The sequence below is a fragment of the Podarcis filfolensis genome, assembly GCF_964270895.1.
Source record: "Podarcis filfolensis genome assembly, chromosome: W".
Lineage (NCBI taxonomy): Eukaryota > Metazoa > Chordata > Lepidosauria > Squamata > Lacertidae > Podarcis > Podarcis filfolensis.
Window position 1 is genome coordinate 36,262,792 of NC_139619.1, and position 12,169 is coordinate 36,274,960.

Sequence of the window (12,169 nt, forward strand, 5' to 3'; positions counted from 1 at the left end):
AGCTCCAACAATGCCTCCCAAAATGGCGACGGCATTTTTAACTGCGTCATTCCAAAACTCTTAGCTTTCCAGCTTCATCTTGAAACATTGCTTTGGTTCGAAAGTTTATCTCCACACAGCCTTAAATCCACAGCTTAAGTCCTTAGTTTCTGACTCATTAGGGGAGGGGATTCTTGTTAAATCACATAAGAAAAAGGAAGGCAGGTTTTTCCCCCCCTCCCCCCTCAGTCATTTGTAGTACCGTATCTTGACGTATCTTCTCATATTTTATTCTTGTCTTGTTATCAGAGATCTCTTCTGTCAGCAGTCTTTACTCCCCTTTTTCCTTGAAGCATGTGCAATTTATCTCGTCCAAATTATTTCTTTTGAAGATGCTTGCAACTAGCGGCGCGAATCAGGGACGGCGTCCAGGAGTGCCGGAATCCCACAGGAGGGCTTTGTGCCTAGTGCCCCCACCCCCACAAATTCGGGGGTGGTATAGGGCACAGCAGGCAAGGGCCGTCCCCCCCACAATCCTGGGGGGGTTATGGAGGCTAATTACCCCCATCATAGCCTCCAAATTACCTCGTGTGGGTCGGAGAGATGTTATTGTCAGCCATCTTCCGATGCACCACCTAGTGGCCCCTGAGTCAATTTCCATAGGCTCTGGCTGTTGTTGACCTTCAGAGGCAGCTGCCGGCATCTCAGGAATTTGGTTACCATGGAAACGCCGGCCTTTGCTCTGCTTTCTTTCCCGCAGCCTGGCTTCCTGTCTTAGCCCCACCACTAAAGCAGCCTTCATTAACCCATCCATGTTCTTAGGAGGGGGGCCCCTGGCAAGCTCATCCTTAACTTCAGCGTTCAGTGCAGCTTTATTTTTATTTTTTTAAAAGATATTTATTAAAGTTTCAAAAAAGGTTACAAAATAAGAAAAAGAAGGGGGGGAAAAGAGAAAATACAAAATACAGAAAAATAAAAACAGTTAAAAACAAATCAATCTTTTCATATCTTGTCTTTCATTTACTTGTTTCCCTGGCCTCCTCACACCTCCCTTTTTTTGTATTCCAGTTCAGTTAGTTAATTCAGCAAATCCTTTCCCTCCTTGTTTTTATCTTAATCCTTTACCTTGATATATTATAACTTTACATTCTCACCTGTTAACAATCCATTTTTACATACTCCTTTATAACATTGCTGCTAAAACCACTTAACTTCATTCCGACATCATTCTAACATTCATTAATTTTGCAGTATTTCTGTAGATAGTCTTTAAATTTCTTCCAATCTTCTTCCACCGACTCTTCTCCCTGGTCTCGGATTCTGCCAGTCATTTCCGCCAGTTCCATATAGTCCATCACCTTCATCTGCCATTCTTCCAGGGTGGGTAGATCTTGTGTCTTCCAATACTTTGCAATGAGTATTCTTGCTGCTGTTGTAGCATACATAAAGAAAGTTCTATCCTTCTTTGGCACCAATTGGCCAACCATGCCCAGGAGAAAGGCCTCTGGTTTCTTCAGGAAGGTATATTTAAATACCTTTTTCATTTCATTATAGATCATCTCCCAGAAAGCCTTAATCTTTGGGCACGTCCACCAAAGGTGAAAGAATGTACCTTCATTTTCTTTGCATTTCCAACATTTATTATCAGGCAAATGATAGATTTTTGCAAGCTTGACTGGTGTCATGTACCACCTGTATATCATTTTCATAATATTCTCTCTTAAGGCATTACATGCCGTAAATTTCATACCGGTGGTCCACAACTGTTCCCAGTCAGCAAACATAATGTTGTGACCAATATCTTGTGCCCATTTGATCATAGCAGATTTAACCGTTTCATCCTGCGTATTCCATTTTAACAGCAAGTTATACATTCTTGAAAGTATCTTAGTTTTGGGATCTAACAGTTCTGTTTCCAATTTTGATTTTTCCACCTGGAAACCAATTTTCTTGTCCAAATTGTAAGCCTCCCTTATTTGATAATAATGAAGCCAATCTCGCACTTTGTCTTTTAGTTTCTCAAAGCTCTGCAATTTCAATTTATCTCCTTCTTGTTCCAAGATCTCCCAATATTTCGGCCATTTGGCCTCCATATTGAGCTTTTTCTGAGCCTTCGCTTCCATTGGTGATAACCACCTTGGGGTTTTATTTTCAAGTAAGTCTTTATATCTTATCCAGACATTGAACAGTGCTTTCCTGACAATATGATTTTTAAATGCTTTATGTGCTTTGACCTTATCATACCACAAATATGCATGCCACCCAAATACATTATTGAAACCTTCTAAATCCAAAATGTCTGTGTTCTCAAGAAGCAGCCATTCTTTCAGCCAGCAAAATGCAGCTGATTCATAATGAAGTTTAAGGTCTGGCAGGGCAAATCCACCTCTTTCTTTTCCATCGGTTAGTATTTTAAATTTTATTCTGGGCTTCTTGCCCTGCCAGACAAATCTAGAAATATCTCTCTGCCACTTCTTGAAACAGTCCATTTTATCCAAAATTTGCAATGATTGAAACAAAAACAACATTCTTGGCAATACATTCATTTTTATAGCAGCAATGCGGCCTAGCAGGGAAAGCTTCAAATTTGACCATATTTCTAAATCCTTTTTCACTTCTGACCAACATTTTTCATAGTTATCTTTAAATAAATTCAGGTTCTTAGCAGTCATATTAACCCCCAGGTATTTTACTTTCTTAACCAGTGTTAAGCCTGTCTCCTTCTGAAACCTCTCTCTCTCAATCGCTGTTAATCGCTGTGGAAAACTCAAGAATTACCAACAGTAGAAGAATGGCAAATGAAGATGATGGATTTTATGGAGCAAATGCTTCAGCAGAACCATCTACCTGGTAACCTGTCACCATTGGTGTGTCTACAGGATTTGCATCAACCAAATTCAGCCTGGTTAATACATCAGCAATTTTCTGTGTTTGGTGTACCAGAAAATTACCTGCCTGGTCTTTCTCTACCTGCAGAGAAAGATAGTTGGATACCTCACGAAGATCCTTCATGTCAAAGTGCTCCTTCAGCTGAGCTAGGGTGCTTTGGTACTGTGAGGTTTGGTGTTTATAGGGTTAACCTCTATGTGTCCTGCATCTGGGGAGGAGCTTCCTACATCCGGGAGCTGAGTTCTTTGTCTGTGAGTTACTGTCACTTCTCAGCGGAGAGAAGCAGAGATGTACGCACGATGGCTGCTGTCTCTGATGGATTGTCTGTTGTTTTATCTGTCTGATGTAAATAAAACTGTTTAGTTTAGAAACAGCGTGTGGACTCTCCCTCTCTTCACTCACACATCAAGCACGTGCTGCTGCTCTGCTACTGTCTGGGACTTCTGGAGCAGTGGAAATGTACCGGACCCAGTCAGCTTTATCAATAGGTACAAAGCCTGATTCTTCAAGAAAAGAAAAGCATAAACAATACAGTTTGCTTTGCCCCTCCTCTTTGACAAACACACACGGATCAGCTTTGCCCTGGTGAAAACCTAGAGAAAGCAATGTCTCTGTTAGTTTTGTGTTCCAACACCTGGCACTCTGCTTGAGACCATATAGGGATTTCTGTAGCTTACAGACCATTCCCTTCTTTACCTGCACTCCATCAGGTGGAAGCATGTACAGCTCCTCCCCCAAAATCCCGTACAAAAAAGCTGTATTTACATCATGATGAGAAACATGAAACTTCTCCTCTGCAGCAGTCTTGAGCATAAGCCTGATGCTCTCATACTTGACGGTGAGTGAGTAGGTCTTGTGGTAATCCTGTCCTGGTACCTGTGAAAAACCTCTGGCAACCAATCTGGCTTTGTGCCTGACAACCTTGCCATTCTGGTCTGTCTTGGCCTTAAAGACCCATTTGCTGTCCACCAGCCTCATTCTTGGGACTATTGGCACCAGCTCCCAGGTTTGGTTCCTATTCAAGGAATCAATTTCAGCCTTCATGGCATTAAGCCAAGGCTCAGCATCTTTAGAGGTTAACTCCTGCACCTCTTTGAAGCTTGAAGGTTCCCACACCTTCTCTGAGCTACTAAGAACAGCAGTTGCTGCCTTAGCAAACTCATCAGCAAATCTCTTTGGAGGTTTGTCTTTTGTGGCCCTTTCAGATCTGCGTACTAGACGCAAGTCTTCAGCACTCATCTCTTTCTTAAGAGAATGGTGGCCAATGGTAAACAGTGGTTCTTCCAGTTCAGTGTCAGATGCATCAGATGGTCTGACTGAGGCTTTTGCGCTCTTGTAGTCTGCTGTGTCATCACTGTCACTGACATCAGTAGCAGCGCTGCCCACTGAGCTGGAATCCAAACTCTGATCATCATCCTCAGCTTCCTCTGCTACTTCATCATCCTCATCTTCTGAGTGACTGGAAAATTCCCACATTTCCCCCCCCCCAACTTGGGATTGTACTCAACACTTCGTAAACCGTATGGTCTTAGAGTCAGTCATGAATACCCTGTATGCACCTTTTTCGTACCCCATGAACAAACCATGTGCCCCACGCTTCCCGAGCTTGTTGCTCTGTGGGTGTGTACCCACATGTCAGAACCAAAGATTCTCATGTGCTTGATGTAAGGGTTCTTACCAAACATCTTCTCATAGGGAGTACAGCCAATAGGTGAAGACAGTCTTCTATTATACGTGTAAACAAAATTAGAGAGTGACTCTGTCCAATATTGCTCAGGAAGATTGGCATCATGCAACAAAGTTTTTAGGCCTTGCAGCAAAGTTTCTTTTGCCCTTTCACAAAGTCCATTCTCCCATGGAATCCTAGGACTTGAGAGGTCATGTTGGATTCCCTTCTCAGTCAGAAAAGCTTCAAACTGCTGAAAAGTGAATTTGCTGCCTCGGTCAGTAAACAAACAACCGATATGTTCACTGTGGGCATTTTCCAACCAAGAACAGAATGCCTTGAACCTAGGAAACGCTTCTGATTTCTGCTTGAGCACAAACACATGAATGTACCTGGAAAAAGAATCAATTAAAACCATGAAGTACCTTGCGCCACCCAAAGAGGGTGCAGGTGGAGCAACCAGGTCTGCATGGACTAGCTGATAGGGTTTAGAAGCCTGCCTGCTAGACACTTTGCCTTTGGGTGCAACCTTAACTTTGTGTTCTGCACAAGAGGCATATTTCATGTAATACCTGCAGGGTTTGATGGTCATACCTTGAACCATCTCTGGCATCTTGGATAGTGCGCGCCAAGCCATGTGCCCAAATCTTCGGTGATGGGCATGAATACAATCTAAATGAAGAACTTTGTTAGTTTGTGCAACACAACAAGATTCAACATTAGGCACATCAACAGCTTTGTCATCATAAGTTATCAAGAACAATCCATCTACAAAACTAGCATGCAAGATGTCTTCATTGTTCTTCCAAATGACGTAGATCCCCTTCTTGAAGGACATTTCAAAGTCTTGCTCAGTCAGCTATGGGATACTGAGCAAATTGTCTGCTGATTCAGGAACATACAGTACCTTGCTAATGGTAGTGTGCAAGCCTGCCAATTTCACTGTCCCAGTTCCAGCAACCTGCAGTCTTACCATCAACCTGTTGAATTGCTCCATCCTGTGGCGTAAAGGAGATAAACAAGTGTCTGTCCCTTGCAATGTGCTGCGATGCGCCCAAATCCACAACAAATTGGGCTTTGGCTTTTGGAGAAACAGTGCTAGCAACCAAAGCCTTGTTCTGCACTGTTTTGGGCTTTTGGCCCCCCTTCTTCTGGCCATCTGCAGACTTTTTTCTCTGTTTATCTTTTTCCTTTGGACAATTCCATTGGACGTGACCTTGATTCTCACAGGACCAGCATTTCACAGCTGCCAACGCCTTAGCTCCCCCTGGTGGCTGCAATGCTGTTCCAGGTGACGTCGCAGTCTGCTCCCCCTGAAGCTTACAATCAGGTTCCGCTGTGTTACTCCGATCATACTCATTTTGGAGGACAGCCAAAACCTTTGCTGCAGTCAGGTCTTGGGCAGGGAGAGTAGCCAGCTGGCTTGCCACAGCGTGGTAACTCTCATCCAGGGAGTCCAAGATCAGGACCACAAATAAAGACTCAGGCATAGTGAAACCTCTATGCACTAATTCCTGTCTTAACTTCTGCAAGTCCAGTATGTGGGCTCTCAGGTCTCCCCCTGGCTCAAGCTTCTTTCTGTGCAGCTTTCTGAAGTAAAGCAATACAGACCCAGCTTCTTGTCTCAGAAGCGATTCCTTCAACGCCTCCCACATTTGGTGCAAAGATGTCTTGCCAGCCAAGGTAATTAACTCCTCTGGAGCAACAGACAGGAGAATCGCCCCCATTGCTTTGGAGTCGGCTGCAGACCATGCATCTGTTATTTGAGCTGGGGGCTCCTCAGAAACAGTGTTCCATACCCAAAGCCTTCTCAATTGACCCTCACAGTACTTTGCCCAGATCTGATAATTTTGTCCATTTAAACGTGGACAGGAAGCCCCATCTGACGTGGTCTGTAATAGATCCATTCCTGCTTTTTACTGTAGCCAGGAACTGAGCTCTTCACAGCTGCTTATCTTAGCAGGTTGTAAATCAACACAGCCTGCTTCTCTCCGGCCTTAATTGCTTGGCACGGACATAAAAGGCCCTCTAGCTGCGGCCAGGGAACGCTTTGCTCCACATACCTCCCTCCTTGCCAGGTCGTGCAGCAGCCATCTGTTGCGTTTGCAAAGTAAAGGAAGGACTGGACCCTGATTAATAAAAAGACACGAGGCTTTGACCAGCAAGGCTCTCGGAGAAAAGTGCGTAAACCACACCCCTCACCAGGCCATTTTATTAGCAAAAGAATCTTTTACACAGTGCTCGTAAGAACCAATCATATTTCCTCTGAGCATTTCATCAAACCCCACGTGGGGAAAAAGTTACACTACAACACTAATTAGCATGCATATATTTTGGGGTAAATATGTTGAGAACTACAAAGTGGTGGTAAATAAGTTGAGAACTACAAAGGGGTGCATCTGGCAACCCCAGAGGTGAGAAATAAACATGATAAGAAGGATGGCCAGAAAGACCAGATCACTACCACCTTCATGTGAGATCTGTTTCCTGGCTCCAAGATTAACATCTTCAGATATAAGAAAACTACATCAAAGAACTTGCCCACTATCTTTTATGGCCCAGGATGCCTGCCTGGCGAAGCAACTGCTGTGTACTGCTGTGTACGTGACGTGAGGAGAGAGAAATGGGCAGTAGAGTCAAAAGGGCCAGAGATGCAGAGGTGTAGACTGATCAAAAATCATATCAAAATAGTTTAAACCCAGTCAACGCAATGCTTTCATTGCTGACACAGATGGCTTACTCTATATCTATTATAATTCCTCATAGCAATCCCACCTGATCACTACATCTCTGGATATTTGCACTCCTACAGCCATCAGCAGCCTTACTCTCGTGTAAGTGCTCTGGATCTGGGCACATAACCATGTTTCTGGCATGCAACCAAGGAAACTGGGGCAATTGGCAGGCCCCCAGCTGGCTCCAGCCCACCGGCCGGTGTGCCTAGGGATCTCCAGTCCTTGGATCAGCATGAATCTGCGACCCGAGCTTCAGAAGCTGGGGCACGCTACTCAGCAGAGTAAACACGCAAACAGAAGTGGCAGGAGAGGCTGTGTGAGCATATTTACAAGCAGTTTATTCAACATACATCAGGACAAAAGGAAATGTGTCTGCTCTCCATCGTGTCCAAAGCAAGACAGCTAAAGCAAAAGCAATACACAAACGGAGATTCCCAGGACGCTGTGCTGGACTGTAAACAGACATGTGACATGCAACAATCCACACATCTGTTCTTAAGGTGGAACGGAATATTCCAACACCTGCCTCCTGGTATTCGTGGATCATTTCACTAAGATGGTGCACTGCGCTCCGTGCCCGTCTGTACCCTCAGCCAAGGAGACGGCGCGATTGTACCTGCAGCACTTTTTCTGCCTGCATGGCCTACTGGAATGCTTGATTTCTGATCGTGGTGCTCAGTTCACCTCCCGCTTCTGGCACGGCCTACATCAGGCTCTCGGGACGGAGGTCTGTCTATCGTCGGCCTACCATCTGCAGACCGACGGACAGACCGAATGGGCGAACGCGGTGTTAGAGCAGTACCTCCGGTGCTACTGCAGTTTCCACCAGGACAACTGGGTCGACCATCTGGTGTTGGCAGAGATCGCCTACAACAATGCAGTGAACGTTTCCACCCAACAGACCCCGTTCCAGGCCAACTATGGGTACCACGCACATTTGTTCCCAAGCATGCTGCCGGTGTCTGCCGTTCCCGCAGTGACAGACTGGCTGCTGGAGCTCCAATCCCAGCAGCAACTTCTTTTATATATATTAAGTTGAGGGAAGTCAAAAAGAGAATGGAGATAAAAATAAGATGTATGAATTGTATAAATTTTGTATTGGAAAAATGAATAAACATTATATATATATATATATATATATATATATATATATATATATATATATATATAAAATGTTTATTCATTTTTCCAATACAAAATTTATACAATTCATACATCTTATTTTTATCTCCATTCTCTTTTTGACTTCCCTCAACTTAACTGATACTCCTTCCCTTCTTAATTTCTTACACATTTCTAAAATCTTACTTCCATTGTTTTTATAAATTAGTTCTTATTTTTACTCACAATCTAACGTTTCTTCTCACAGAGCTTCATTAAAACTTACAAACGTTATTTGATTATCACTTAGTTTATGCATATATTCTATAAACTTTTCCCAATCTTCTGTGAATCTCTGATCTCGTCGATTTCGAATCCTTCCAGTCAGTCTATCAAGTTCTGCATAGTCCATCATCTTAATTCTCCATTCTTCTAACGTAGGTAGCTCCTCTTGCTTCCATTTCTGGGCCATCAATATTCTTGCTGCAGTCACTGCATATAAAAATAACTTTCTTTCTTATTTATCTCATTCCCTGTAATACCAAGTAAAAACCCTTCTGGTTTCTTAACAAATGTGTATTTGAACATTTTCTTCAATTCATTATATATCATTTCCCAAAAGCTTCTAACTTTCTTACACTCCCACCACATATGATAGAATATGCCTTCTTTTTCTTTACATTTCCAACATTTATTACATCTCTTGTACATCCTTGCTAACTTCACCGGTGTTACATACCATCGATACATCATTTTCATCACATTTTCTTTTATTGTTATACATGCAGTGAATCTTAAACCTTCTTTCCATAATTTCTCCCAATCCTCCATTTGTATATTATATCCAAAATCTTTGGCCCAGTCAATCATAACCGATTTTACCTCTTCATCCTTTGTATACCATTCTAATAATATATTATACATTTTAGCCAAAACTTTAAAATCACTATTTATTATTTCTTTCTGAAATTTTGATTCTTTATCATCAAAGCCTCTTAATGTCAGATCTTTTTTAAACATTTCATTGATTTGAAAATAGTGCAGCCAATCATTAACATATTCCTTAACTACATCAAACGATTTCATCTTCCATTTACCTTCTGTTTTTATTATTAAATTCTGATATGTTACCCATCCCCCTTTCATATTAATTTTTTTCACGCTCGTCGCCTCTAATGGTGACAACCAATACAGAGTTTTTGCTTCCAACAAGTTTTTATACCTTTCCCAGACTTCAATCAAAGACCTTCTTATGGTGTGGTTTTCAAAACCTTTGTGTACTCGCTTTTTATCATACCATAAATATGCATGCCACCCAAATCTGTTATCAAAACCTTCTAAGTCTAACAAGTCAGTATTTTCTAATTTCATCCATTCCTTCAGCCAGCAGAGGCAAGATGCTTCATAATATAATTTCAAGTCTGGCAGGGCGAAGCCTCCTCTTTCTTTCGCATCTGTCAATAATTTAAATTTTATTCTCGGCTTCTTACCCTGCCATATCAGGGGAAAGTGAGTCTCCCCCTGGGTCCAGTAACCCACTGGCCTCTCCTGAGCTGCAGAGGCTCAGGGCAGAGAGGTGGAGGGAACTGGTTTCTCCCAGGAGGAGTGCTCACTTTAAGGCCAGGAGAGGCGGGTCACCTGGGGGCCGGGACCGCCCCTGGCCTCAGAGAAGATAAAGGCCAGTCAGCCCGGTCCCAGGTTGCGGAAGCAACGTCGTTGAAGAGCTGTTTCGGCCAGCACCCAGTCCTGTTCCCCCAGAGTTCCTGTCCTTGCCTGGCTCCTCGCTGTGGACCCCGCTCCGCCCGTGGAGGACTGTCTGCCGACCCTCGACTCAGGTCCTGGACCTCGCCCCACGGTAACCTCCCCCCCTGGACCAGCACACTGAAAAAGAAAGAGCATTTTTGGCAATACATTCATTTTTATCGCTGCTATTTTTCCTAATAGAGAAAGGTTCATTCTGCTCCATATTTCTAAATTCCTTTTTATCTTAAGCCACACTTTTTCATAATTGTCTTTATAAATATTTATATTTTTTGCTGTTAGCCATATCCCTAAATATTTTACTTTTTTATGGACTTCTATCTCAATACTTTGCTCCAACTCTTTTTTCTCTTATTCCTTCAAATTTTTAACTAATAACTTAGTTTTATTTCTATTTAATTTACATCCTGCCACTTCCCCAAATTTTTGAATCTCTTCTATGACTCTAGGGAGGGATTTTTTTGGATCTTTCACTGTAATTACTAAATCATCAGCATATGCTTTCAGTTTAAATTCACTTTTTCGAGTTTTTATCCCTGTGATCTCTTTATCTGCTCTTATATTTCTTGCAAGTACTTCCAGGACCAGAATGAACAATAGCGGTGATAGTGGACATTCTTGTCTAGTTCCTTTTTGTATCTTATGATCGTCCGTTATCACCTGATTTACAGTTAATTTAGCTTTTCGTTTTGAATATATTGCTTGAATTCCTTTTAAAAATTTAAATCCACAATTAATTTCTTCAAGTAATTTTTTCATAAAATCCCATGAAACATTATCAAAAGCTTTTTCAGCATCTATAAACATCATTGCTGCTTTCTTTTCATTTTTAACCTCCAGGTATTCTATTACATTCAGAATATTATATTCTCTTTCATTTGTCTACCTGGAAGAAATCCTGCCTGATAATAATAATAATAATAATAATAATAATAATAATAATAAATTTTATTTATATCCCGCCCTCCCCAGCCGAAGCTGGGCTCAGGGCGGCTAACAACAATCAAAATAATCCAACATTCTAAAAACATTCATTATAAAATTAATTAAAATCAAATTAAAATCAAATTGATGGCAACCATTAAGCAAAATTCTGTGCAGATTGCCAGAGGAGGGGGTCAGGCTGCGCCCTGACCAAAGGCCTGGTGGAACAGCTCTGTCTTGCAGGCCCTGCGGAAAGATGTCAGGTCCCGCAGGGCCCTAGTCTCTTGTGACAGAGCGTTCCACCAGATTGGAGCCGCGGCCGAGAAAGCCCTGGCTCTAGTTGAGGCCAGCCTAACCTCTCTGTGGCCTGGGATCTTCAGGATGTTTTTATTTGCAGACCGTAAATTTCTCTGTGGGACATACCAGGAGAGGCGGTCCCGTAGGTACGAGGGTCCTAGGCCGTATAGGGCTTTAAAGGTTAAAACCAGCACCTTAAACCTGATCCTGTACTCCACCGGGAGCCAGTGCAGCTGGTATAGTACCGGATGAATATGATCTCGCAGCGAAGACCCCATAAGGAGTCTCGCTGCGGCATTCTGCACCCGCTGGAGTTTCTGGGTCAGTCTCAAGGGCAGCCCCACGTAGAGCGAGTTACAATAATCCAGTCTGGAGGTGACCGTCGCATGGATCACAGTGGCTAGGTCAGGGCGAGAGAGATAAGGAGCCAACTGCTTAGCTTGGCGGAGATGAAAAAATGCCGCCTTTGTTATAGCTGTAATCTGCGCCTCCATAGAGAGGGAGGTATCGAAGATTACACCCAAACTCTTAATGGACGATGCTGGCACTAATTGCACCCCCGCAAGAGATGGGAGGTGCCCCCTCAATCCCATATCGCTCCGTCCCAGCCAGAGGACCTCTGTCTTCGAAGGATTTAACTTCAACCGGCTCCCACGTAACCATCCAGCCACAGCTTCCAGACATCTGGTCAGTGTGTCTGGGGCCGAGTCAGGATGGCCATCCATCAACAGATAGAGTTGGGTGTCATTGGCATACTGATGGCAACCCAGCCCAAAACTCCGGACAAGCTGGGCGAGGGGGCGCATAAAGATGTTAA

At 43.1% G+C, this 12,169-nt stretch overlaps 1 protein-coding gene and 1 long non-coding RNA gene across 2 annotated transcripts in view; both read right to left on the reverse strand.

Moving 5' to 3' along the window:
• The window catches only part of LOC310753894 (tigger transposable element-derived protein 1-like), a 657,443-nt gene that overhangs the window by 469,419 nt on the left and 175,855 nt on the right, over positions 1-12,169 (reverse strand). The gene's annotated exons all lie outside the window — the stretch shown is intronic.
• The window catches only part of LOC310753909, a 395,356-nt gene that overhangs the window by 22,006 nt on the left and 361,181 nt on the right, over positions 1-12,169 (reverse strand). The gene's annotated exons all lie outside the window — the stretch shown is intronic.